The sequence below is a fragment of the Scylla paramamosain genome, chromosome 17 (genome assembly GCF_035594125.1).
Source record: "Scylla paramamosain isolate STU-SP2022 chromosome 17, ASM3559412v1, whole genome shotgun sequence".
Taxonomy (NCBI): Eukaryota; Metazoa; Arthropoda; class Malacostraca; order Decapoda; family Portunidae; genus Scylla; species Scylla paramamosain.
This window is the reverse complement of record NC_087167.1, coordinates 14,200,001-14,226,500: the sequence shown is the minus strand read 5'-3', so window position 1 is coordinate 14,226,500 and position 26,500 is coordinate 14,200,001. Positions and strand designations below refer to the sequence as shown.

At 45.0% G+C, this 26,500-nt stretch overlaps 1 protein-coding gene across 2 annotated transcripts in view; it reads left to right on the top strand.

Annotated features, from left to right (window-relative positions):
• Positions 1–26,500, top strand: part of LOC135108502 (uncharacterized) — a 96,684-nt gene that overhangs the window by 6,685 nt on the left and 63,499 nt on the right. The window contains exons 2-3 of one of the 2 annotated variants that reach the window (XR_010272311.1): positions 1,597–1,614; positions 5,609–5,907. The gene's annotated coding sequence lies outside the window, so the exon portion shown is untranslated. Of the gene's footprint in view, positions 1–1,596; positions 1,615–5,608; positions 5,908–26,500 lie in introns of those variants that run through there. The other variant, XM_064019587.1, reaches the window with a different exon arrangement.

The window sequence follows — 26,500 nt, the reverse complement described above, 5'->3', positions numbered from 1 at the left end:
TAAGACTGCTTGGTGACTCTTGGCACATCATGTGCTGTCATCTCCGCTTAATAAACCACCTACCACATTTGTCATTGCTGCAGTTGTTTGAAGTGGCAGTTCAAGTTAGCGATGAGAGAGAAATAGCTGATATGCTGATGATAGAAAACTATCTTATTTAATTTAGAAGGCTTCTCATCTCACACTTCATCAGAGATGCACCATAGAACTTTGTTTGGGATGGAAATGTGATTAAGGACCATCTGAGACACACCTCAGAAGCATTAAGAATAGATGAATCAGTAGGCAGGAAAGGTGAAGTGAACAAACTTCATGGGATGTAACTAATGAAATGAAATTGGTGTAAGACAGTTTTTTATTTATTTATTTTTTTTTTTATGATTTACTGAAGATGAGATAATGAATATTTGCAGCAATAAGAAATTTTAATTTCTTGAACTGAAAGTAATGAAATTCCTTCATTATTTTGCCAATAGTAAAATATATCTGTGATTGTTTCATCATATCTCAGTAAATGTGTGAGTTCAAAATTAGTTAAAGATTTCAGCTATGACCGAGGTGAAACCAAAGCTTTCAGCGAGGCCTCTGTGGGTGTTGGAGTATGTCTATGTAGCAAATGACCTGAACCACGTCCCACATTGTCTTCAACACAAGTTGCATAGAAGCAAATTTTTGTTGGACCTAGGGCATTGTTTTGATATTTAAACATTTAGACTAAATTTATATATGTACATTAATTAACCTACTTAGAAGCACTATCTTAGGAAGATTAGTGTGCATATGCCTTGCAACACTTAGAACAGTTAGGTTAATTGAAAATCTTCATTATCAGAATTCTTTTAGCCATGTGTACTATGATGGGCAGTATGCTTTTATGGGATAATCAAAAAGTCAGAATTGCAATATCAACATTATTTTTTTTTACATTACTGATTTAAACAAGGAGGAAAATAGCTTAGGCATGTGTGTCTATGGAATGAATGTTTTATGGAAAAAGAGTATTTTGAACTTTTTTGAGATGACTTGAAAAAATTGTGTGTAGGTTAACAAGTTGGACATGGGGTCTGTTAAGGTTTGAATGTGAACATGTGTTAGGTGTGATACCACTATCAGTGGCATATGCTGATACTAAGACATTGTAAATTTTCATCCTGAAGGTAGAGTGATGTGTAGTCTATATACATATATATCATTAGGGACTGAATTATGATTAGTGTGTATTGATTATAGTGAATAATTTAAGTTGGTTAATTGGGCTCTAAATTTTATTCAAGTAAATTGGAAATTTGAATTTAAGATTTGTTTTCAGGGTTTAGCATGTGAACTTAAGAAAATGAAAATGTATAGTCTATATTTTCCCAGTAATAAAAGTTCCATTGTTATTAGAGGTTGTTTCCCAAGAATTTCTATTATAACCTAGGTATTTAGAAGTTGGATTAAATAATTGACCTTTTGAAGAACCTTTCTCATGGATTTCACTGACTCCCACCCCATCTTTTCCAAGATTGTCTTGAGGTTATGTACTCTAGATTTTTTAACCATACCTATTTTTAAGATTTACTTCTCACATCCTGACACAACGTTCTCTCTTTTCAGCGAAAACGACGACGTTGGGTATGTATTGAAATTTTTATGGCAAAACCTGTGGGGCTGCTTTCTAGCTTAAGCTAATGATTAATGCATTCTGTTTGCAATCATATAAAGTGTGTGTGTGTGTGTGTGTGTGTGTGTGTGTGTGTGTGTGTGTGTGTGATCCTTCCCCTTAAAGTGCTTTTGTTTTATTGCAATTTTTCAGATGCATAAACTTAATAATTTAGCTAAATTACCCATAAACAGAGTTTAAGATCTGCCATGAATTATTGCATGAAGCTAATGGCTTAAAATCAAATCATATTTGATAGGTATTTAATCTGTATCTGAAAATACATCCTTGTAAGAGTTGTTAGTGTGAGAATCTTTAAATGCCATTTACCTTGCCTTTTTCATTATGATCTTGTACAGTTAACAAAGCTTTTATTCTGCAGTGAGGATTCTTTGTGTGTGTGTGTTTTGTTTTATGGGATTTTCATCTGTAAATACATTGACAAAATCAGCTTAGAATAAGTCTTGTTAGAAATAGAATATCAAAATAATGTTTTCAGAATTGTAACAGATCAGGATGCCAGTCTCTCCTTTGCTAAATATTGTTGAGTTAAGGAAAGTGTTTGCCAGAGTACAACACAGCTATCTATATATGTTATTTAGAGCTCCAGTATCTGCCATGGTCATTTAACCAGATATAGTAGTACAAATATTTAGTTAATTGTTAGTTAGCTAATGGCAAATTAAAAAAAAAATACTCAAAGTAGAAGATATACTTTTGTTTTCAGTATCATGATATCAATGCCAGGCATGGTATTATTAAAAATTTATAGGTACTTAGTACAGTAAATGAAATTTTGTTGTCATTTGCACCAGCTGCAGTATTTGGTAAGCAAGGCAGTGTAGTAATCACTACTACTGTTCAACTACCAACTTTGATAACCTGATACCATTGAATTGTAGGAATTATTATTTAGCAACTCAGCATGTTGACAACCTCTGCAGTCACTAAAGAGTTGTCAAGCATCGTTTTAAACATTTCACAGGATAATATTTAATCAGTGTGTGTGTGTGTGTGTGTGTGTGTGTGTGTGTGTGTGTATATATATATATATATATATATATATATATATATATATATATATATATATATATATATATATATATATATATATATATATATATAATGCAAGTTACACAAATTTGTTTTTAAATCTAGAATGAATCAGGTCTCTGTTACATTAATGCCCAGTACAGGTGAGCATTTAATTGTCATTATTTTGCATTACGTATTCCTTGAAAATCCCAGGTATGAATACTTTTTTGTGCTTTACTGTGTTTGTGTGGGTATGTGAATGTGATGTACTACATGCTGGTAATGTGACATGTTTGTTAATATAATAGGTCCATAGACAATATCCATACGGTCATTAATCAGGATGGGATAAGAAGTAACAAATTCAAGTTTGATTAGGTAAGATTTTAAAAGAGTGGAATAAATTATGATAGCGGTAGATGACTACAATAAACTCAATGCTGAGTCAATAAGGAGGTTTATAATGTAGAATTATGGTCATTTAACCATATATAGTAGTGCAAATATTTAGTTAATTGTCAGGAATGTGTGTAGGATGATTAATTCTTGTATCTATTTTTTTTTAGTAGTGCTGTAAAGAACAAAATCATAAGGAATAGAAAAAAAAAGGTGAAGAGGATGTGCATAGGTCATTATTTGCTGGATAATGACGCATGTAGTGGTGGTGGTGGTGGTGATGATGATGATAATAATATTGATAATAATAATAATAATAATAATAATAATAATAATAATAATAATAATAATAATGATATAATACTAAACTACTCCTGTTAAGTTTCCATAGTGTTAAGACTACATTATAGCTGTCTTAGCAACCTCTCTTCTTTCCTGTGCCATGCTATACATGTCTAAATTTTAAGTTTTCACTTTTAGTGCCACATAGTGCATTTGCTTGATAGCAGTCCAGTCAGTTCAACTTAAGAAGGTGTTTGTTATTAAAAACGGATACGGTTGCCTTTCCCTTCGCAAAATGAATGATATTTTTGAAAACACATTGGTGTACCACCATTAATTTTGTCAAAATAAGAAAGCTGCCCTGAAAATCTTTTTTAGTATTTCTTTTGAGTAGGGATTTAATTATTGTGAGGTACTGAAAATTAGTAAATGTGTACATTACAGTAACTTGTTAATGTGTGTGTGTGTGTGTCCCTGTACATATTATATATATATATATATATATATATATATATATATATATATATATATATATATATATATATATATGATTTATTTTATTATTTTGTCTATTTCTCACTGATCAATAAACATTGAATATGTTGATAGTGAAATGAAAGCCTTGGCTAGTGTGAATTTCAATCAGACAAGGTGGTTACATTAAAGTTAAAAATAAGTGTCAATATGCACTCAGTAATTTGGATATTACATTAAAAAATAGTTAATCATTCATAGTTTAATTAAAATATGGAAATCATTGGTCAAGTTTGCTGGTGTCGACCTGACGCGGCATCCTCTACCAAGCCCACAGGGACTTCCAGTGCCGTGTGTGTGTGTGTGTGTGTGTGTGTGTGATGAATGTTGATTTTTGTTGGTTATGTTTAGAATCGATAGAAGTAACCAAGAAGATATGCTCACTGTTCATGAGTTACACTGAATCACATGTCCTATAAAGCAGCACATCACGCTTACACTTGACAGTATTTGCACTTCTTTTTCATGTCACATATGAGGTTAATGCAAACATGGTGTGGATTTAGCAATGTAGTGACATATGAGCATATTTGTTGAGTAGGGATAATAACGAAAACTTTTTATTTGCATACTGCACATAGAAGTGTTCAACATGTCATCATTATGAAAAAGCAAAAATGCCTTGCTTTGTCACTCACCAGTAATCAGGTAAAATTGTACGTATATTATGTTGTGTCTGCACCAGGTGTCACTGTGCCTACCTCCTCATGGCAGTCTTAGCAGCATCATTGCATGCATTTTCTATTGGATCTAAGGAATCTCTCTTCGGTGTTGTCACAGACAACTTAAAGCAGAAATGTTTTGTCTTTGTACAGGCCCTCGTACGGCGCTACATCTGGAACATTTAGTTAGTTACTTAGTTACTTTTCACCATCCAGTGCACTGCTTGTTCAGTTGTAGCTGGGCTTTGTCTCTGGCACTACGGACATGCCTGTCTTAGGGCTGCTTGTGATCTCTTCTCTCGGCGTACCAGCAGTGTTCCTATACTGTAGCCGTGTTGGTGTCACTATGTTCTTACCACCGTCTGTTCATTGTACTTGGTCCAAAATTTCCCTCTTAATAATTTCCGTTGTTTGACCTAAAATAAATGACGAGAATGGCCCGCCGCCCCTCCCTCCCGATACAGGTTCCTCCTGGGCTGCGGGTGTTGCGTGCGGCCTGCGTGCATGAGCTAGAGCCAGCCCTTGAGCCCGCATTAAGTTCACTCTGGCAATGTTCATCTCCACCATCATAATACTACACGTCTTGATATATTTATTCCGTCTACTTCATATACTTTATTATACTACATCTCTAGTATTCCTGTGATGACCCTTTATGGAAACAGAACTGCCATTTCGTGGGTTCTCTACTTCTGCTGGCAACTCTATCTTCTCTACATTAGAGATACATTATTCTTACTCTACATTTTAAGTATATCTTTGCTGGTGTTGCACTTTTGTGTGAACTTTCTTATTCCGACCTTGTTTACTTGAACAAATAAATACTCAAACCTGTGTTTAAATCTACTTATTCATTTATATGATCTTATTCCTGAGTCTCTTGAGTATCCTATGCAAGATGATGCCTGACAGTTTTTATACACTTCTATTATTTTTACTTCAACTTAGGTATTTTTATTTATTTTCTCAAGCTCCACAGGCTGATTCTTGCTAAATATTATTTATAGTCTATTGCCCATTCCATCTCTGACTTTTCCTTTCTCTTTGTGTTTTTCAGAGGCTACCTGAACCCTGGGACAAAGGTAAACAGTCCACCATCACTCTCGCTCCCCTTGGCCACTCTTGATGCCTCCTGACCAAGTGTGTGACTGTCTGGACTCTCGATATTTTCTTGCTTCCCTTCCCAACATGCTCAGTGTTCCAGCAGTCTGTTCCGTCCTTCTCTATTTCAGCAAGCACCTCATACAGTTCCTCCTCTCACTAAACATAACCACCCACCACACTACACCACTCATCCCCATCCACCACGCACCTTACTGCTACCGAGTGTAGTTAGCCGTTTGTTCTGGTATGGGCATGTCGATCATATATATATATATATATATATATATATATATATATATATATATATATATATATATATATATATATATATATAGATTGAATTTTTACAGTGAAATGAGTGACGTCTTTGTTTCGCTGGAACTAGTGCATTGTGGTATGTTTGTGTTGCATTACTTGCCTTGCCGGATGACGCACCGTGTTTGAAATGTGTGGTGCCCTAGAGGCTCGCCTTGCATCGCCACTCCACTTTTCCGAAGCTCCACCCCTTAGTGTTATTTGTTTCCCTAGCTTATATCGGGCATCTCGCACCCTAAGGTTGTAGCCAGTTTTGTGTTCACTGTCTGAGGCATCAAAGGGCAAGACAGACCCGGAGTCAAATGCTCCATGGGAAATGTGTCAGCTGATGGTTCCTCCTCGTATTTATCACTTGCCATATTTATGCCGTAACTGGAATGGTGTTCTAGACTCGTGAAGCCTTGCATCTTTTATTAAGGGTTTGCTTTATGAATTCCTGTTTTTGCATGGTCTTTCCTAACTAGTTGTGTTACATGTAATTATCCCAGCATCGCAGTTCCTCTTTAATGGGACTTCACCGGCCTGAAAGGTAGTTCCGCAGGATTTTTTTTCTTCCCTCCTACAGTAAGCCAAGTATGAATACTCTCTGGCCTTTCTTACTCTCCCCATTTTTTTTTCTCTCTCTCTTTTTCCATGTCACGATAGAACCGCTACCAAGTGAGTTCATATTTATGCTCACGTTTGGATGCGAGATTTTTATCCCTGAGGAGCATACAACCATGTTTTCTGCTCTAGTTGCATGCAGGTTAAATATGAATATAGTTTTACTTTTTTTTTTTTCCCTAATATCATGCCACACCACCACACCTGTGTTCACTTCTGCCAAATAGTTTTGTTCGTTACAAAATTACACTTTGCTTTTACGAACCCCACTTCTTTGTTTTCTCGAGACATTCATTTGGTGAGAGAGAGAGAGAGAGAGAGAGAGAGAGAGAGAGAGAGAGAGAGAGAGAGAGAGAGAGAGAGAGAGAGAGAGAGATTCGTTACTTCACGTTATCCTACTCTTTTCATCTTTTATTTTTGTTTGCAGTTTTTCCCCACATTATAGTTTCTCTGTTTCACCTCTTGTCCTTCCTGGTACGCGGTGTCTCCTGCCCCGCCCTTCCCTGTGCCTTTTTCATGGTGGCTGTTGATCCTTCAAAATTTGTAGGATTTTGAGCCTCGGAAACAAAAATGTAATTTGGTACTTCGTTATATGTCAAAGCACAAGGTTGTTCGCTTCTGCAGTCTCTCTCTCTCTCTCTCTCTCTCTCTCTCTCTCTCTCTCTCTCTCTCTCTCTCTCTCTCTCTCTCTCTCTCTCTCTCTCTCTCTCTCTCTCTCTCTCTCTCTCTCTCGTAGAGTAGCTTCATTTGCATTAACATCAGTAGTTCCTTTTCAGGCTTGCCAAGATGAACGCATGGTGTTCACGTTTTCTTGCTTTGTTCTTGAGGTGGTATTTCAATGTAATTTGGGTATTGTCAATCACAGAGTAGGTAATAGATCTTGTTCTCCTTCCCTCCCAAGTTTTTATCTTCCTCTTCATCTATATTTCTTCTTCCCCGTGTAGACATAATGTATCTTTCGGTTCCTTTTCCCTTTTACTATTATGTTTTGTAAAACTATCATAAGCCACAGGTCTCTCTTCGCATCGCACCTTCACTACTTTAATTAACCCTGAGGAACACTTCAAACAGTAAGTTACGAGTAAGTAATGGGACACTAACAGTTTGATTTTAACTGTTTGCGTTAAGTTGCTGCCCGCCACCACCGCCACTACAATGCAACCTCATCAAAGTTAGTAGCCCCACATCCGTCACGTCAGTAGGTACCCTCTGTTTCGTTTCTCGTGGTGCCTCGACTTGGCATCCATCCTTCCTCACCCTACCCCACCCACTTTCCCCGCGCGTAGCTTTTATCTTTATCACATGTCTTGCTTTTTTTTTTTTTTTTTTTTTTTTTTTCTCTCTCTCAACACTCTCTCCGTAAGCAGCGTGCAGGAAGAAGAGGAAGAGGCGACTGAGTTAGGTCTTGGGTTGGTGTAAGGGAGCCGTGGAGGTAAGGGCAGCAAAGATAGGGAGGAGAAGGGGGGCTTGTGGAAGCTCTCACTGAGTCTGCTTTGTCCTCTTTGTCCTCAGTGTCATTGCCAGTCCTGTCCTCCCTCCCTCCCTCCCTTTCTGGTTCTCCGCCACCCTCTCATCTCAGGGCCTTCCATTCTTTATCCGTGTCCGGGTAGGTAGGTAAGACTCCCTCCGCCCCTCCTCTTCACTCCCCGCGCCCTCTTACCCACCCATCCGCTCATTCCCCTAGCAGCAGCAGCAGCAGCAGCAGTTCCCCCATCCCTACGTGCGCTGAAACTAGCAAACTTCAATGCCGTTGGTTTTACTCCCCCACGAGCTTCATTTGCATGTGGCCCCGGCAGGTGACCCTTCTATAGGGAACGCTGATGGTGGAGTGGGAGAAGCTAGAGAACCAGCAGAGTTTACTTGCACCATCCATCCATGCTATACTCTGTTCCTCATAGCCGCTCCTAAGTTCACGAGTTCAGTTGCGTTCGTCCTCGGTCTCTCCGTCATCGTATTTGCATGCACGCCTCACCGAACCTTCACCTTCGTCTTAACCTCTTTGTTGCTTGTTTATTCGTCGCGTGGGCTGCTCATGGCGAGGGTTGTCCGGAGGGAGGGTTGGTGTGGTGGTGGTGGTGGTGGTGGTGGTGGTGGTGGTCAGCCAGCCAACCACCAACCTCCTGTCTTGGCTTGTGGAAGCTTGCTATCGCCTAGGTTTCCGTTCTGGTGGAGAGAGAGAGAGAGAGAGAGAGAGAGAGAGAGAGAGAGAGAGAGAGAGAGAGAGAGAGAGAGAGAGAGAGAGATGCCAAAGAAAACACTCTCTCTCTCTCTCTCTCTCTCTCTCTCTCTCTCTCTCTCTCTCTCTCTCTCTCTCTCTCTCTCTCTCTCTCTCTGTTTTGATTACCCTCCCATCCCACACTCAGCCAATCCGAATTCTATTTATTCCGTGGGTAGCTTCCTATTGGCTACTAATGTGTACGAGGTGGAGGTGTAGCGAGAGAGAGAGAGAGAGAGAGAGAGGGGGGTTGGGGATTGTGTAGGAAAATAGACAGCAGGTAAACTAAGGAACTACACGTGAAAAGTTCCTCCCTACAACACACGCTCACCAGTTACGCTTTTTTCCCTGCCACTTTTTCACCACCACCACCACCACCACCACAACAGGCCACTCACACCTTCACTGGGATTCGTTTATCTTCAATCCAGAGTAGTATGTGGTGCTGTGGTACTGTGCGCTACGACATTCACAAGCCAGGACATCCGCTGTGTTACGTGTTTATTTTTGTATCCAACGCATATGTTGTCATGTGTACAGCAGTATTGTATCATGATATCGCGCGTTCTGGAATTTTTAAGAGGGTTTCAGCTTGTTTCTTGATTTTTTTTCTCTCTCTCTTTTCTCTCTCTCTCTCCTCATGTACCGGGTGTTATAGATGTAGGTGAATGCGATAAAGTGTATTCATGTACTAGGTCCGTGGTCTTTACACTGATATGATTTACATATGTTTTATGAAGAGGTTAGTTTGTGTTAGGTTTCGGATCCGATGTATATTAATTTTAGTCTTTCCATTCCTATGGTCTCTAAGTTAAGAAAGAGAAGGTATAATTTCCAGAAACTAGTTGAGAGCAAAGTTATTTAACTGGGTAGTTCTGGCTTTTTAATTATCTGTAGCCATATTTTCTTGAGCCATAAAACAAAAAATTACCGGCATGAAGCGTCATGCTGCTATGAGCTATCAGTGACTTACGTAACTCCTTTAAGAAAAAAACGTTAAGATGGTAATGCTAATCCTTATTACGGGAATAGATGAAGTTTCAGTGCGGCCATCATAATTCCGGTCCCCTTCAGTGCAATGGGGCGTAGCATAGCATCCTGCCAGCCTCTCGGGAGCCCTCAGCACGGCTCCTTGATAAATAGGTACAGTTTTTGATAGACCCGCGGGAGCCCACAACTTTTTTTTTGGCGCTGTAAACGGACTGAGGTGTTGGCTTGGTGGCGGGGTTAAAAAGAGAGAGAGAATTTTTACCTGCTGTTGGTTGAGAGCCTTCTAGTGTGTGTGTGTGTGTGTGTGTGTCGGTAGTAGTATAAGGAAAGTTAGAGGATTAATGCCTTGGGATTCGTGTTTTTTATTTTCCGTGTATGGGGGGCACCGTTTTTTTTTATTATTTACTTATATTTTTTTTGAGGATATGGTGTGCCTTGCCAACCCTCTTCCTCCTCCCTCAACCCATCCTACCCATACACTGCCTCTGAGGGCTTGGCCAGAATCTCTCTCTCTCTCTCTCCTCTCTCTCTCTCTCTCTCTCTCTCTCTCTCTCTCTCTCTCTCTCTCTCCTCTCTCTCTCTCTCTCCTCTCTCTCTCTCTCTCTCTCTCTCTCTCTCTCTCTCTCTCTCTCTCTCTCTCTCCCCCTCCCTCCTAATACGAACTCATTAACTATCATAAATAATTGTAGGCCATGGCTGTGTAATTGTTCTTTAATTCGGTAGTTTATGATTGCTGAGAGAGAGAGAGAGAGAGAGAGAGAGAGGAGAGAGAGAGAGAGAAGAGAGAGAGAGAGAGAGAGAGAGAGAGAGATTGACATACGTTTTGATTAAGGCATTGACATTTCCTCTCCTCTCCTCCCTCTTCTTGTCACCTCACCTCACCGTCTGCCACCTGTCGATCTCTAATTTGTTTTATGGACAAGGGAAACAATGCAAGGGAAGACCATAACTTAATCTAAAAATTGTCACGCCTTCGACTTCGCGCCTCGCACCCGAGTAGTAAACAGAATGCTAACCAGGGAATATGACCAACTTTGTTATCATTATGGTTTTGTCATGAGTGTTCTTGGACGTTCTTTCTCCACCCGGTATGACACACACACACACACACACACACACACTCACACACACACACACACACACACACACACACACACACACACACACACACACACACACACACACACACACACACACACACACACACACACACACACACACACACACACACACACACACACACACACACACACATGTTTACTGTACGTCGTCATGCCAACAAGGGACGGTCAGACACTCCTCCTCCTCCTCCTCCTCCTAAGTCCCTTGTCAGTCTCCCTTCGCTGCAGACGGATGGACCTACATGACCGCCACTCACGCCTGTTCTCCTCCTCCTCCTCCTCCTCCTCCTCCTCCTCCTCCTCCTCCTCCTCCTCCTCCTCCTCCTCCTCCTCCTCCTCCTCCTCCTCCTCCTCCCAAAGCATCCTCGTCGCTCGCCTTTTCATGTGACTATTCCGCCGCGAATTTACGACGCTGGATGGACGCCGCTGCATTGTTCTTGTCTTCTTCCTTTACACTCCTGAATTTTACTTCCTTTGCCCGAGGAAACGAAGAAAATTTATGTACTCCGTACGCCTTTTGTCCACCGCCCGCTTAGCTCGGAAAGGAGAAACTGGGATAAAAGTCATCGTTAGTCCTTAGCGATTCTTTTTCTTTGTTTTTTTTTAGTTTTGTTTTTATCTTAATTCTGTTTGCATACAGATATTCTTAGCCTGCAGCATCAGTTTATGTATTTTTCAGAGTGTGCTGTGTTGAGTCCAGCCTGGGGTAAAGGGAAGTTCACGTTCTTGTAATCCTTGTAATAATGAGGTGCCGTGGGGTGGCTGGGTAGGTGGGTGGGGTCGGATCGCGTTTGGGGGTGCGAGTGGAGGGTAGCAGCGACGGAGGTGGTGGTGGTGTTAGCACTGACAAATGAGGGGAACAATGGTGGTGCCGGGGTAGCATGTTACGGGCGCCTCGTTAACTCCGCCGGCCAATTAATCAGGTTTGGTGTATATTGCCTCACGAGAAACGAGGAGAGAGAGCCGAGTGGTGGTGGGTAGGAGGAGGGGAGAGAGGGAGGAAGTTAGGGGATGGGACATGACGGAGAAGTGGGCAAGAGGTAGTGAGGGGAGAGTGGAAGAGGGTGATTAGTAGTGAGGCATAAGAAAAGGCTAAGAGAGGAAGAGCGAATACGTAGCGGACTAAAAACAGCAGTTGGAAGCGAGGCAGGATAGGGAAGTTGGCTTGGCAGAGGTGGGGGGAGGGGGTGAAAGATGAAAAGGGGGAGTAGGATCATGGGGGGAGGCCTTCTTTCCGGAGTCGGCGTAGCAAAGCGAATAAGCGAGCTAATGTCTTATAAAGGCTGCAAGACGGATCACTTTACTGGCGGTAGGCGTGCACGGTCCTCCCTCCGCCGCCCCCAGGGATATATTTGTGCGGGCAATTATCATGTTTACGTGCCGGCCAAGGGTGCATTAGGAGCTGGAGAAACGACCAACAGCGAGGAGAAAAATGAAGTCAGTGAGGAAATGGCGACACGGCCGACTTAATGCATTGTTCAGGGGAATTAGTGTTAGATTCGACGCTAAACATTTATCCTCCTCCTCCTACAACAACAACAACAACAACAACAACTACAACAACACAACAACACCCTCACTACTTACACAATCAATCTTGTCTTGTACGGAAAAGGCGGTGCCCATAGAAAGTCTATACCGCTGTTCCTTTCGTAATCTACAGTTTGCATTACATAAGAGGATATTATTTAAAGTTCATGTGCTTACGCTCGTCTCATAACAAGCACTTCCTTTCATAGTCTACTATTTGCGTTACATAGGATATCAATAACAATTCTTCATTTTAAGTCGCAGGGAAATGGTAACCGTATCTAAAAAAAGACACGAAACTATAGTGAGTAATAGAAGTGAAGTAGACTACCCTGGATGGATGGAGAGGTGAGAGCGAGAGGAAGGAGATGGAGTAGTGGTATAGGTGCGCGCCGAGACCCAGGTGAGCGGCTGGAAGGTCAGGTGGCACCAAGAGCAGGTGTGCAAGTCCGGGTTTGCTGCGGCACTCCAAGTATGGAGGGCCGGGCGTTGACCTTCCCTCTTGTTACTGCCACCCACTCACACGCGTACCTTCGCTCATCAACCTCGTTAGCAGAAAGCAAATCGTCTAAGCCTACCCAACCCATATCTCTCTCTCTCTCTCTCTCTCTCTCTCTCTCTCTCTCTCCTCTCTCTCTCTCTCTCTCTCTCTCTCTCTCTCTCTCTCTCTCTCTCTCTCTCTCCCCCCCCCCCAGAAAGTTACCTATGGTCAAGAGTGAGTGTTTTCTGAAATAAGGAATGGAGTGGACAGTAGTGGTGCGTGGGTGATGTGGGTAGGGGATGTTTTCTTTTTTTTTATAGCTGATATGATACACTATCTGCCTTCCGCCCTGTTGTGTCGGTGCAGTGGTGTGAGGGGAAGAAAGCTGGATGGGAGTGTAACAAATGGTGGCGTCGGCAGCTGAGGTGGGTCATGCGGGCGCGGCGAATGGCATCACCCCCGCTTATATATTCCCGTGACGTCATCACATCCGGGACTTGCCCGCCCTGCGCGGTCTCCTTAACAGGCGGAGTCCGTGCCCGCCCATTCACTACTGCCAGTGCGCGTGGCTACATAGAGTGATGTGTGTTTGTTTTTTATTTACTTTTTCGTCTTCATTGTCAGCTAACCCATTTGTGGGAATATTTGTTCAGAATTCGAATTTATCATGTTTGTTCTCGATGTTCATGGAAAGTCTTCCCCTGTCTCGACTTTGTATGGTGAAACTTACCATCGTCTCTCTCTCTCTCTCTCTCTCTCTCTCTCTCTCTCTCTCTCTCTCTCTCTCTCTCTCTCTCTCTCTCTCTCTCTCTCTCTCTCTCTCTCTGTTAAAGGAAAATTTTCTCTGATGACGTTTAGTGTCCAACTTAACTTCTTGTTTGTTCGGTCAGTATTCAAGGAAAATATTCTCATCACGACTTTCGGTAACCAAACTTTTTGTCTCTCCTTTTGGTTCTCGAAGTTCAAGGAAAATTTTCTCTTATCACCACTTTTTTTCGTCGTTGTTCAAGGGAAAAGTTAGCTCTTAAAAAGAACCTGAAGTGTCTTAAAAACGGTGACTTCACTCTCGCCTCCCACTCCAATTGTATCCTCTCACTCACTCGCCGTCCTCCACGCCTGCTGTCCCGTCCCTTTCTTCCTCTCCTCTTCCCTCTCCTCCTCCCGTTTTCTGTTTTCCGAGAGTGGGGCTAAAGGAGGGGAGATGATCCTACCTCATTTCCCGTCATCCGTAGACTAAACTTTTTATCCCATCCCCCTCTCCTCCCCTTTTACCTTCCAGCCTTTCACTTGCATAATATTATATTTTATCGGATATATCGCTGGCTTCTGTATTTTTTCCCCGCCAGCATTGAATCTCTCTCTCTCTCTCTCTCTCTCTCTCTCTCTCTCTCTCCTCTCTCTCTCTCCTCTCTCTCTCTCTCTCTCTCTCTCTCTCTCTCTCTCTCTCTCTCTCTCTCTCTCTCTCTCTCTCTCTCTCTCTCTCGTGAAAGGGTAAGGAGTCAGCCAGTCAGTCAAGGATGAAAGGTAATGAAAATGAACACTTAGCAATGATATGCAATGTTATAACGTTCATATCCACAACGGACCAGCGATAGGCGGTGCCTCTCACTCCCTCGCTTCCTGACCGCTGTCCTTTGCAAGTGCCAGTCACTTTCCCCGTGCCTGTCCTACTTAAATATGCACATGTCACCACTCCCTCTCTCCTCCCCCTCCCCTCCCACGCTAGGAAAAGTGCTGCCTCTCTCTTGCACCCCCTCCCTCGCTGGCTCTGCTGCGTCTCCACCCTGTACACCCCCTATACCCGCGTCCCTCCAGCCACGCCACGCCACGCCAAGCGGATAATGGCATCCTCTGGTCACAACAAACAGGCGCGCCGCCCCTACTCCCTTAGAGACAATGGCGCTTCGTCTCCGGGTTCATGTGTTTGGCCAGAGAGACGCCGGTACCCGTGGGAGAGTAAAAGAGCGAAATGGTGGTTCTTGAGCACAATGGATGAGGGGCGAGAGGGTGCACCGGCCCAATACAACAAACCCAGCTGGCGGCCATCTCCGACCCCTGAAGCCTGGGAAGGGAGGCAAGGAGCTCGGCGTCGAATAGCTGAACTCAATGGGATTCTAAATTGAGGAGCCTCTGGGCCCTTCTCTCCCCTTCCTCCCCCTCCCATTCCTAACTCTCCTTGTGTCCTCCCCCTGTGCAATCCCTCTCCTCCTCCTTTACTATCCCACTTCCTCCTCCCTCCTCCTCTTCTCGTAACCTCCATTCCCTTATCAGGCCCTCCTTCCTCTCAGTCATCCCCTCAGGAACTGAAGTCTTCTGTTTAAATTTACACAGTACTAGATTTTTTTCTTTTCGAGGCAGAAGGAAAATGTGGAATTTGATTCTCCACCCCCCCTTTTTTTTTTTTCTTTTTATGGGAGTGCATCACGTGATGGTGGCGATTTAAGCTTTGCTTTTTTTACTGTAGTATTGAGGCGTGGTGCTCCGGTGACTGGTCTAGCTTCCCTTCCTCTGTATGTAACGTGCCCCCGACTATTGACAACGAGGTGCGAAATCGATTCCGTGGCGTGTGTTTACCCATAACCAGTACCGCCCCTTCAGCTGCCCTTATCAGCAGCTTCGTGGTTTTCACATCCAGCACGGTATTATGCCCGGCAACCGCACCAACTCCGCACGCACGCACACACGCACACACACACACACACACACACACACACACACACACACACACACACACACACACACACACACACACACACACACACACACACACACACAGAGATCAACGTCTCTCCCCCTCCGCTCCTCCTCCTCCTTGGAACGATAATGATGATAGATCACAGGCGGTGCTGTTCCCATCGTCGTTAAAATTCAGATTCTGGTTTATGGTCGGTCTGTGTGATAAACGAAATGTCAGTTCAGACCTCCATATCTATCACTCACCACGGTGGGCGTCATTTCCCGCGAAGTTGCAGTGAGTTAGAAGCAGCGGCTGTGACCAGATAGGGTAGTGGAGTCCTGTTTGTTATAGAGGGACCGAGAGAGGAACGGGATGTCGCCGCCGCTGCCTGCTGGAGATGACGTGGCCGGCTCTTTCACACACACACACACACACACACACATTTTTTGATGCACGTTCCTCTGATGGATCATGATGAGTGCTCGAGGGTGCTGAGGGGGGTGATGAAGGTGCTCCGAGTGGTCATTTTTTATTAATGTCAGCACTCAGCACCGGCTCTGATGACATGATAAGACTGGTAGGCATACGTTTTGAACCTGGTGAGATTAAAGCTTCCGATGGTCTCTCTCTCTCTCTCTCTCTCTCTCTCTCTCTCTCTCTCTCTCTCTCTCTCTCTCTCTCTCTCTCTCTCTCTCTCTCTCTCTCTCTCTCTCTCTCTCTCTCTCGCGTTGGTGCCATCGCCGCCGCCGTGCCCAACCCTTCCCTATTCTCACAGTTGTTATTACGTTCTCGAGTGGTGTTGTGTGACTTGTGAAGGCCGGGTGTGTGGGGGTGGCAGGAGGGGACGCGTCAGTGTTATGAGTGCGCGAGGTTGTGCGTGAGGGCTAGGCAGGGAGGGGTGGGGATGTTTGCACCGCTGTTATTGGCCTGTCTCCCCCGATGATAGAGAACTGTTTTGCCAGGAGCTGCGTCATCTCGTCGGTTTCACTCCCGCTGTCCCTCACTCACATCCTTTCTTTTTCCTCTCTCTCTCTCTCTCTCTCTCTCTCTCTCTCTCTCTCTCTCTCTCTCTCTCTCTCTCTCTCTCTCTCTCTCTCTCTCTGCAGCAGTTCTGTTCTCTTGTCTCAGTCTATCTCCCTTCCACCCCTCACACACACACACACACACACACACACACATCACACACACACACACACACACACACACACACACACACACACACACACACACACCGCTTTATCTCAATTTCTCATCGTGCCTCCCTTTTCTCACTTCATCCTCACACCACTTCCCTCCTCACACAGCAATCTCTCTCCTTCACCAATTTCAATATACCCTCCCCCCCCCCTCCCGGTCCTCCTGCCTCGCGTCGCGACGCCCGCCTGGTGCTGCGGGTGCCTGCTTCCCCATGAGGTTGACAGCAGGAACTCTTGTTACTTGAGTGAAAATGGATGGCGATAGAGTATTGAGCCAGTGGGTTAGCGAGCAAAACCAATTACTTTTCAGAGTAGACTCGTTTTATGTGTAGTTTTATATTCTTAGAGACACCGGGAACCAGAGGGGCAGTGTGCGTGAGCCTGTGATTCTATTAAGACGGAGTGGACGTCATTCGTGATTGCCTCGAATGGCCATCACGAGACCGCATGAACGGGGCCGTGAGTGGTGTGGAGTGCATGGTGACCCATGGCAGCACCATGTGGTCTGACCTGGCTGGCTGGGAGCAGGAAGGTCGGGTATGGATCAAGGGCTTGCATGCACTTAGCTGTGTGGACGTGCAGCTCCGCCTCACGAGCTGCTAATCACGTAATGGCTGGCTTGCGTCTTCCTGTGGGAGTTAGAAAGAGTTAATAGCAAAACTGGGGCGTAAGTTGGGAGGGAGAGAGTGAAAAGTGCTGTCCGTGACAAACTACGCATTTTTGTTGACTCTTGGGGATGCGCCAAGAGTTAAAATAGAGAGTGGGTGAAAAGAAAATAAAGAAAGACGTGTTAGGTGTCACTCCGTGATGAAATCGGAAAATAAAGCTGGCATAAACAAGGCTTTGCTTTTCACACTTGCTACATACCGACTGTTGGTAGAAATAAATAGTTTTCATTCAGCCTAATACTCTTTAAATACTTTTGAGTGAGGAATAGTAAAATACGAGGATGTCTTATAAATGACTAAGTGCTAAGGACGAAACGTCGCCGTGTATTTGCATAATCGACATCACAGGAGATGCGTGAATTATGTCCTGACTGTGACAATGAATTATTCCTCTTCCCTGAATATTTAGTTCATGTTGGCCCCAAGACGCATGAGTGGGCGGCGCGGCGTGGGAGCTCCGGGGCGTGTGCGGGCTGGCTGGCGTGGGGGTGGTGGGTAGTGGGTGTGGCAAAGTAATTAATGATGGATTAGATCGACACAAAGGTTGATGGGATGGTCACAGCCTCCCTTACTTGCCATCTCTTCCCACGCTCTCTCTCTCTCTCTCTCTCTCTCTCTCTCTCTCTCTCTCTCTCTCTCTCTCTCTCTCTCTCTCTCTCTCTCTCTCTCTCTCTCTCTCTCTCTCTCTCTGATATGTATAAGTTTAATTTGTCAAAGTTTCATTGGTTTATTGATACGCCCATTATATGTAACGAATTTTTCAGTTTCCTTTTATTTTTTTTTTTCCTTCCAATTCATCCCCCCCCCCCCCCGAAGATGAGTCTCCTCCATTTCGCTCTTGCCCATTAATTTGGAATGGTAATGGAAATGAGGGTAGCATGACAATGGCAGGGATGATTAAAGTGATTATAAATGCCTGTCGGTTTGTTTGTGTTAAATTATGATTTTTTTTTTTTTTTTTTTGTGTGTGTGTGTGTGGTGGTGTGTGTGTGTGTGTGTGTGTGTGTGTGTGTGTGTGTGTGTGTGTGTGTGTGTGTGTGACGAAGTACTTGCCAACACCACCACCGGCTTCATCTCCATCTCTACTACTGGCATCACTACCACCACTACCGCTACCACTATTGCGTCAACTACTACTACTACTACTACTACTACTACTACTACTACTACTACTACTACTACTACTACTACTACTACTACTACTTCTTTATCTTTGCCATCCTCCTCATGCTGTATACTAGATAGTTAAGGCCCCTAAAAACAACCCCATTAAGACCAATACGTCTGCATCTGTTAGTTCTTGCTTTGTGTCCCTTCATGATCCTCCTTACATAGATCTTTTTCCTTGATTTTTTCTGCTTAATTCTTCCCGCTTCTTTTCCTATGGCCTTCTCTTGCTGTGTCCATCCTGTTCCCACACACACACACACACACACACACACACACACACACACACACACACACACACACACACACACACACACACACACACACACACACACACACCTCAGCTTCCCCGCCCCTCGAAGCTAAATAATAATTGTATCGTGCCGAGAGGTGACGCCGATGGTTTTACGGGGACTTTGTCTTTGACGGCAGGTTAATTGGCGTGAGATTACCCGGGGTTGTTTACCTGTTGGGGACCGAAGCGGGACGTGACTGTGTGGCGGTGCTGGTGATTGTTGGCCCCCCGCAACGCTTCCTCTCTCTCTCTCTCTCTCTCTCTCTCTCTCTCTCTCTCTCTCTCACTCTCTCTCTCTCTCTCTCTCTCTCTCTCTCGTATCATATCGTATCGTATCGTATCGCGTTCCTTTCTTCCTTTCTCTCCATTCTTGGTGTTTCTTCTCTTTCTTCTCTCTCCTTACCGTACACTGACACTTCTCTTCTCTCGTCCGAGCTCTCTCTCCTTTCACTTCACGATCTCGACTTTTCCTTCCCCCTCCTCCTCCTCCTCCTCCTTAGTCTTCAGTCACACACACACACACACACACACACACACACACACACACACACACACACACACACACACACACACACACAACACACACACACACACACACACACACACACACACACACACACACACACACACACACACACACACACACACACACACACACACACTCTCTCTCTACTCTCTCTCTCCTCTCTCTCTCTCTCTCTCTCTCTCTCTCTCTCTCCTCTCTCTCTCTCTCTCTCTCTCTCTCTGTACGGTACATTCTTTTTCTAGTGTGTTTTGCTGCACTTTGCCTTCCTCCTTCCAATGCTTTCCTTCTTTACGCCCAAGTTAGCCCTTAGCGCATCTCCTCCCTCCCCCCACACCCCAACCGGGCTTGACCCTCTTACCCTAGACAAGCCCCCAGCCAGCCCCACCCTTTTCCCTCTTCTCTTCCTCCTCTGTACCTCACAAGAAAGGTTTTACTCTCCTACTCTCCCCCTTCTTCCATACCTCTCTCCCTCGACCTCTCTCTCTTTCTGCCTTCATCTCTCCACCACACCGCCCTTCCTTGCCTCTTTATTTCACCTCACCTCCCATTACCTACTCCCCTTTGTTTCTTCTTCCCCTCTTTTCTCCCCTCGCCGCCTCTGCCTCATCCTCCCCCTGGTTCCCTCGATGCTGGATCGTATGTTGTTTTCCCGCCCTCCTACAGCTGTCGGGAGATGGATAGTGGTGCCCGTATTACGAAAGGGAAGAGGCCGAGGTGGAAGGAAGGAAAACTGCTCCCCTGTGAGGCCTGAGTGGTAGGGGTGTTGCCGAACCCGGGCCGGCACAGGGTCTCGTTCGCCGCCTCGCACCTCGCCCCGTGACCCATCACTCACACCAGGTAATATTTGCAGGTGGCGACGAGCAGGGCGAGGGAACGGCGGAGGACGGGATGTAGGTGATGTCTGGAGATGGTGCGAGGGATGGAGCAGCGAGCACCACGAAGGAAGTGAATGGAGGGTGGTGTTGAGAAAAAGTGATAGAAAAAATTACTCTCCCGGGAATAGAATGAAGGAAATGGGAAGGGCGAGAGGCAAGGAAAGGAGACTTGTGTTCAAAAGGGAGCGAAGAGGAAGGGAAGTGGGAGGCTCTTTGCCAAGGGCGCTGTGACTCCAAGACGTGCGTGGCGAGGCTGGTGCTTGAGAGGGAATTAGATTGAGCAAATTGAATTGCGAGTGGCTTAATTGTGATTCCAGTCCACTTGACACATTCACAACACGAGACTGAGCCTGCCTCTCCCACAGCCAAGGCTCCGTGGCGTCGTCTTCCTACAAGGTGGCGGCCCTCGCCGGAAACCGGTGGAAAAACTGCGGGCACCTTCTACCTTGACACTGTTTAGATGATACGATGCCAGGAGGTTATTTTTTTCCCTTTACTGGCAGGTGGGAGGCCCACACCTTGCCAAGTGTAGGGGGCCGGCTGGGTGCGGGCAGCTTATCATGGATAGGAGGTTTGGTAATGTAAGTCACGGGGTGGAGATAGCAAGGGTGAGGTGGGTTACAGCCCTATTGTGAGTTTGTACGACCATGAGCAGCAGGTGGAGTGGCGGTGAAGCGGGATTCTGTCTCCTCATTCACCATGCTTTGTCAGGCCCCCGCGGCGCTCCGTGTGGCCGCAAGCAAGACGTGTCACTTCACCCCTTCTATTTTCGTGTATTTAAACAGGGAAGGGCGGGGGTAATCTCCTTGAATAAGACCATTTTATTTATCCTAGAGGAAAGGGTGTTAACATGTGAACAAAGGGAGGAGTTTTGTGTGCCAACACCTTCCACTACTCTGGCACCTACACTCCCTCCTGGGTGTGAGTGCTGACCGTTATATATGACTATATATTTTTTCTTTTTTTTCTTTTCTCTTTTTTTTTCGCAGCATTACCGACCAGCACGTAATAAGAGCGTGCCCTCCCCTCATCTCACACGCACCTCACCTTAATTCCCAGCAGTGCAAGGTAACTCACTACCACTCCCCTCTTATCCTCCCCTCCCCTGCCCCTCCCCTTCTAAGGTGTCAGGTATGGCCGAGTGACACATGACGCCACCATGCGTCATGCGAGGGGAGGGTTGAAGTCCTGGTCACCTAATGTTAGGGACGAGTACAGAGAGCTTGGCGAAAGGGAGCTCCACGCGAATTATACTTCCGTGTTGTGTTGCTCGCGTGGGCGTGTGTGGGTGTGTGTGAGGGGAGGTAATATGTTTGCTATTCATATCTAGTGCGCTTTAATACTCCTTCCGGCTTTAGTTAGCTTGTGGTGCCAGGGGTTAGGTGACCCGTGTGTGACTTGTTACGGGTAATTCTCTTCAGCTTGAATTGTTGTTCTACCTCGTAATTGGTTGTGAAGAAAGAAAGTGGCTTAATCACGGCTGCGTGGACACACACACACACACACACACACACACACACACACACACACACACACACACACACACACACACACACACACACACACACACACACACACACACACACACACACACACACACACAATTAAAATGATTCGTCCAGTAACATTAAGTATTGTGATATTACTTTATGTGTGTTTGTGCATTCGTGTGTACGTGTGCGCCAGCGTGTGTATGAGTGAGTGAACATGACTAGGGGAGAGACCGCTGAGGGGGAAGGAGAAGGGGAAGGGGAGTGAGGAACAGTCCTTGCTCTACTTTATTGTTTCTGTTAGCAAAGGGTGTGGGGAGAGGAGTAAAAAAGGGAGGACACGTCAAGAGGAGCAGGAGGTGGAGGAGGAAGAGGAGAAGCGGTTGAAAATCGAAAGAAAACGGGAGGTGGGAAGTGAAAGGAAGAGCAGGGGGTAATGTAATATCGTTTTTAAGGTGACTAAGGAAGGGAAGGAGCGGCATAACTAGTATAGGGAGACGGAGAAGCAGCAAGGTGGGGCGAGCTGGTGTGCGGAGGTATGGGGGGAGGCGAGGAGCAGGATGGAAATTAGGTGAGGTTACTGGGAACGAACTAACAGGGTAAAGAATGAGAAAAAGAAAGGGGGATGTGGAAAGAAAGTTAGGGTATCAAGCGTCAGAACCCTAGCTGAAGACTTGGGTTAATGCGTGTATTTAGCATGCAAGGAACTGAGGTGGTGGTGGTGGTGGTGGCGGCGGTGGCGTCGACGGCGGCAAGAGTGGGTTTGTTTTGTAAAGACTTGCGTGGAGGGAGTGAGGGAGGGAGGAAGAAGTAGAAGGGATGGAAGGAGGGAAAAAGAAGACGGGGTTTTATTGTTCTATTACGGCGGAACAATGGATTTATGGGTAGCGAGGTTTAATTAAATTTGGGGAAGGCAGGTGCCAGGTGAAGGAGGGGCCGGCGGGCGTCAGTGTGTGTGGGGGAGGGTCGGGCAGGTCGTGGTCGGTGAGTGTTTCGCTATCGGCTGCTCCTGTTCGTCTTTCATGGTGGTGGTGGTGGTGATAGTGTCGGTTTGCTGTCCACCACCACCACCACCACCACCACCACCACCACTATTACTACTGCTACTACCATCATTATTATTTCTCCACAAGTAAAAAGATTAATTATAGATGAGGAGAGGACGTTTTAGGTCCGATAAACACGCGCGCGCGTCCTCGGAGGATTTAAAACTAAATGTGGCGTAAAGGGTACATGAAAAAAATAAATAAAAAAAGGGGGGGGTAATGATGGATGGAGTAGAGTGGAGCCTGAGATGCCTTGATCCATAAGCGTTATTAGGGAGTAATTACTCTTCTCGTGATGACATTAGTAGAGAGAGAGAGAGAGAGAGAGAGAGAGAGAGAGAGAGAGAGAGAGAGAGAGAGAGAGAGAGAGAGAGGCATCAGTTATATTTGGTACTAAAATTAAGAAAACTGGGCAAGGTAAAACGTAATTTCTCCCACCATTAGGATAACTCGTAATATACCAACGACTTGTGATTTTTACCTCCCGACTCTGCATGAAGTGTGTGGAGGGCGGGGGAGTCTGTATTGAAAAGGAGGTGCAATTAAGTTGGGGGGGGGGGCTGAGGGTTTATACTGGGACGTGGATGAGAGAGGAGGTGGTGGTGGTTAGGTAAGTGCTTGCTTGCTATGGAGAAGAGGGGCAAGGGACGAACGTGTGAAGAATTGTAGAGTTGTTTGAAGGGAGGGTGAGGTTTAAATGGAGTATGGAAGTGGGAAGTGGTAATGGATTGGAAGCGTGGAGGTGGTTAGTGGATGGCTGTGAAGGCAGAGAAAAGGGGTTAACTGAATGCCTTAATGACTCAAACTGACTTATTTGCATACATATTTACTGACTGACTCCTGCTGTGAGAGGTAGACAAGGGACGTTACTTAATGACTCAAACTGACTTACTTTACATACCATATTCACTAACGTGCTTCTGACTGACTGAGTGACTGCGGATACCCAGACATCAGCTCAACTACTGAAGGTGTAATTCCATAGGACAGAAGAGATAGGTAACCTGAGAAGAGAGAGATATGGGACGGGAGAGGAGAGACGAGATGAAAGACCCTGTGCTATATGAGACAACTTGTCACGGTGGTGGTGTTGAATGAGGAGAGGGAGGAGAGATGACTGGGAGTTGTGAATAGACTGCAATTGGTGGAGTCGTGGAGTGGGTATGGGGGAGAGGAGAGGAGAGGTCGTTCACATAGAGGTGGCGGGAGTAGTGGTGACTGAGGTGAGGTGTTACTGAAAGGTGAGGATGACTGTATGTGTGTTGGGGTGTGTGGGTTGTTTTCATTCACAGTTACGTAGCGTTTGAGCGTTTGTTAGTGTCATGTCAGTGGTGATAACTGGTTTGTGTAGCGGTAGATGGTGAAAGAAACTGGCAGGTATGCAGAGCACGTTCAATGTCTGTCTTCAGGTTCTTGAGTTGACTTACCAAGCTGTACTAGATGCTGGTGGTGGTTAGCATGCAGCTAGGTATGGTGGAAATGTTACTTTGCTCACTTCCAAGTTACAATCGGCAGATTGGTGGTGGTTCTGTTGATTCCTAGGTAATGATAATGGTGTGCTCAGGTGTGTAGGTATATGTGGGTAGTGGTAATTATGCAGGTAATGTGGAGTTGAGAGTGGCGATTTTTGTGTGGTCTGATGGGTGAGTGAGATGGTTGTGATAGTGGTGGCGGTAGTGGTGGTTCTGTGCAGGTAGACGAAGGGGAAGCAAAGGGTGGTGGTGGCACACAGGACTGTCATCGTCCCTGATCCGCGCAGATGATTGGCCTGCTGTCATTTACATACTGTTGACACACAAGCCTTGAGGAGTAGGACCATTCTCTCTCTCTCTCTCTCTCTCTCTCTCTCTCTCTCTCTCTCTCTCTCTCTCTCTCTCTCTCTCTCTCTCTCTCTCTCTCTCTCTCTCTCTCCCTCCCTCCCTCCCTCCCTCCCTCCCTCCCTCCCCCCCCCCCGCTCTCCTGCCCCTCTATTATTATTATTTTTTCTTTTTTTCTATCAGTTTTGGAGGTATTGGTTCCGGTGACATAACGAAACATACGTTGTTTGGAAATTGTTTATTGTTTGGTGTCCTGCGCTGCGCCAGGTAAGTCGCTGCTTGTTAGTCGGCCTGCCTCGGGAATCCCCACTAAACCTCTTGATCAAATACGGCTCCAGCGTCTTCCCCGCAACTCGTGTATCGGACGCCGTCGCTCTAATAACATTGTCTCCCAACACTGCTTCGAGCACGATCTAAACATTTTTCCGGTGTGTATTACTTGTGCTTCCCAAACACCCGTCTCGGCTTGTCTTTACATGTATTCGTATTGGCCTGGGAAGATTAAACGTTTAAAGTCTCCCTTAATGTTAATATGACAGATGCTTGAAATTGCTTTAATGTCAAACAGATCTTTATATTCTTAGTGCTATTAAGAATTATGTTTAGAATTCCCTTAATGTTCAATACTTATCTGATTAATGCTAACAACACTTCATCTTAATGTTGGTCGATTAAAAGTCAGTGTTTTTTTAAGTGTTTTCTTTTTCTGATAACGGTTTTCTCAAGTCATAGATAAATAATCAAGTTTTCATGTGTTATCTGCTACTCACACGTGATGATATTAGATTGATTACATTTGTGCCTCCTTGTGAGATTACTATACGAGGATGTATTTTCGTAGACTAGATTCGCGTTTGGATTACATGAACTTCCTCAGATTAGATTTTAGCACCGAGAAGTAATAAGAGATACAGAACTTTCCACTACGCCAATCATGTACTGAAAGTCATTGGAGTGTACTCATTGCTACGCCCTTTCAGGTGCTTGTGTTCCCTCCAAGTTTTCGTTGGCAGAGGCTCTCTCTCTCTCTCTCTCTCTCTCTCTCTCTCTCTCTCTCTCTCTCTCTCTCTCTCTCTCTCTCTCTCTCTCTCTCTCTCTCTCTCTCTCTCTCTCTCTCTCTCTCTCTCTCTCTCTCTCTCTCTGTAGCGTAGGTCTTTACTTGCCAAAGTTTGAAGAATTTTTGTGCGCGTTTTGCACTGATGTTAGCTCTCTCTCTCTCTCTCTCTCTCTCTCTCTCTCTCTCTCTCTCTCTCTCTCTCTCTCTCTCTCTCTCTCTCTCTCTCTCTCTCTCTCTCTCTCTCTCTCTATTGACATCAACTAAGGTCTTCGTTTTTCCGGCCCTGCCAGCCGTCCATTTATTTCTTCACCATCACCACCACCACTGCACCTTTAACCTTCTCAGGCACCACACGCCGAGCTCTTGTTTCCTGGCCATGAGTAGCTTCATTCGATAACTTGAAACTCGCCACCAGAATCTTGAAATGACTGCCTCAACTTAATAGTTCTTGAGAGTTTGTCTGTCTGGTTGTTGCTTCACTTTTTATATATGCATTTGTTATTTAGAGTTTGGTAATGGAGCGAGTGGTTCATTGTTTGTCTTTTTTATTCGTAAGGGAGGAAGGACTCAAGGATAAAAAAAATCACGAAAAAAAAAAGCTAATTGTCCCACATTTAAAAGAGAAGGAATACTTAAGAGTTAGGTCAAGTTTAGATGTGTCTTGGAACTCCTCTGTTAGACAAGGTAAAGACAGGAATGGAGAAATACATACATACACACACACACACACACACACATAAATACATACATATATACGTACAGATGCAGACAGAAAA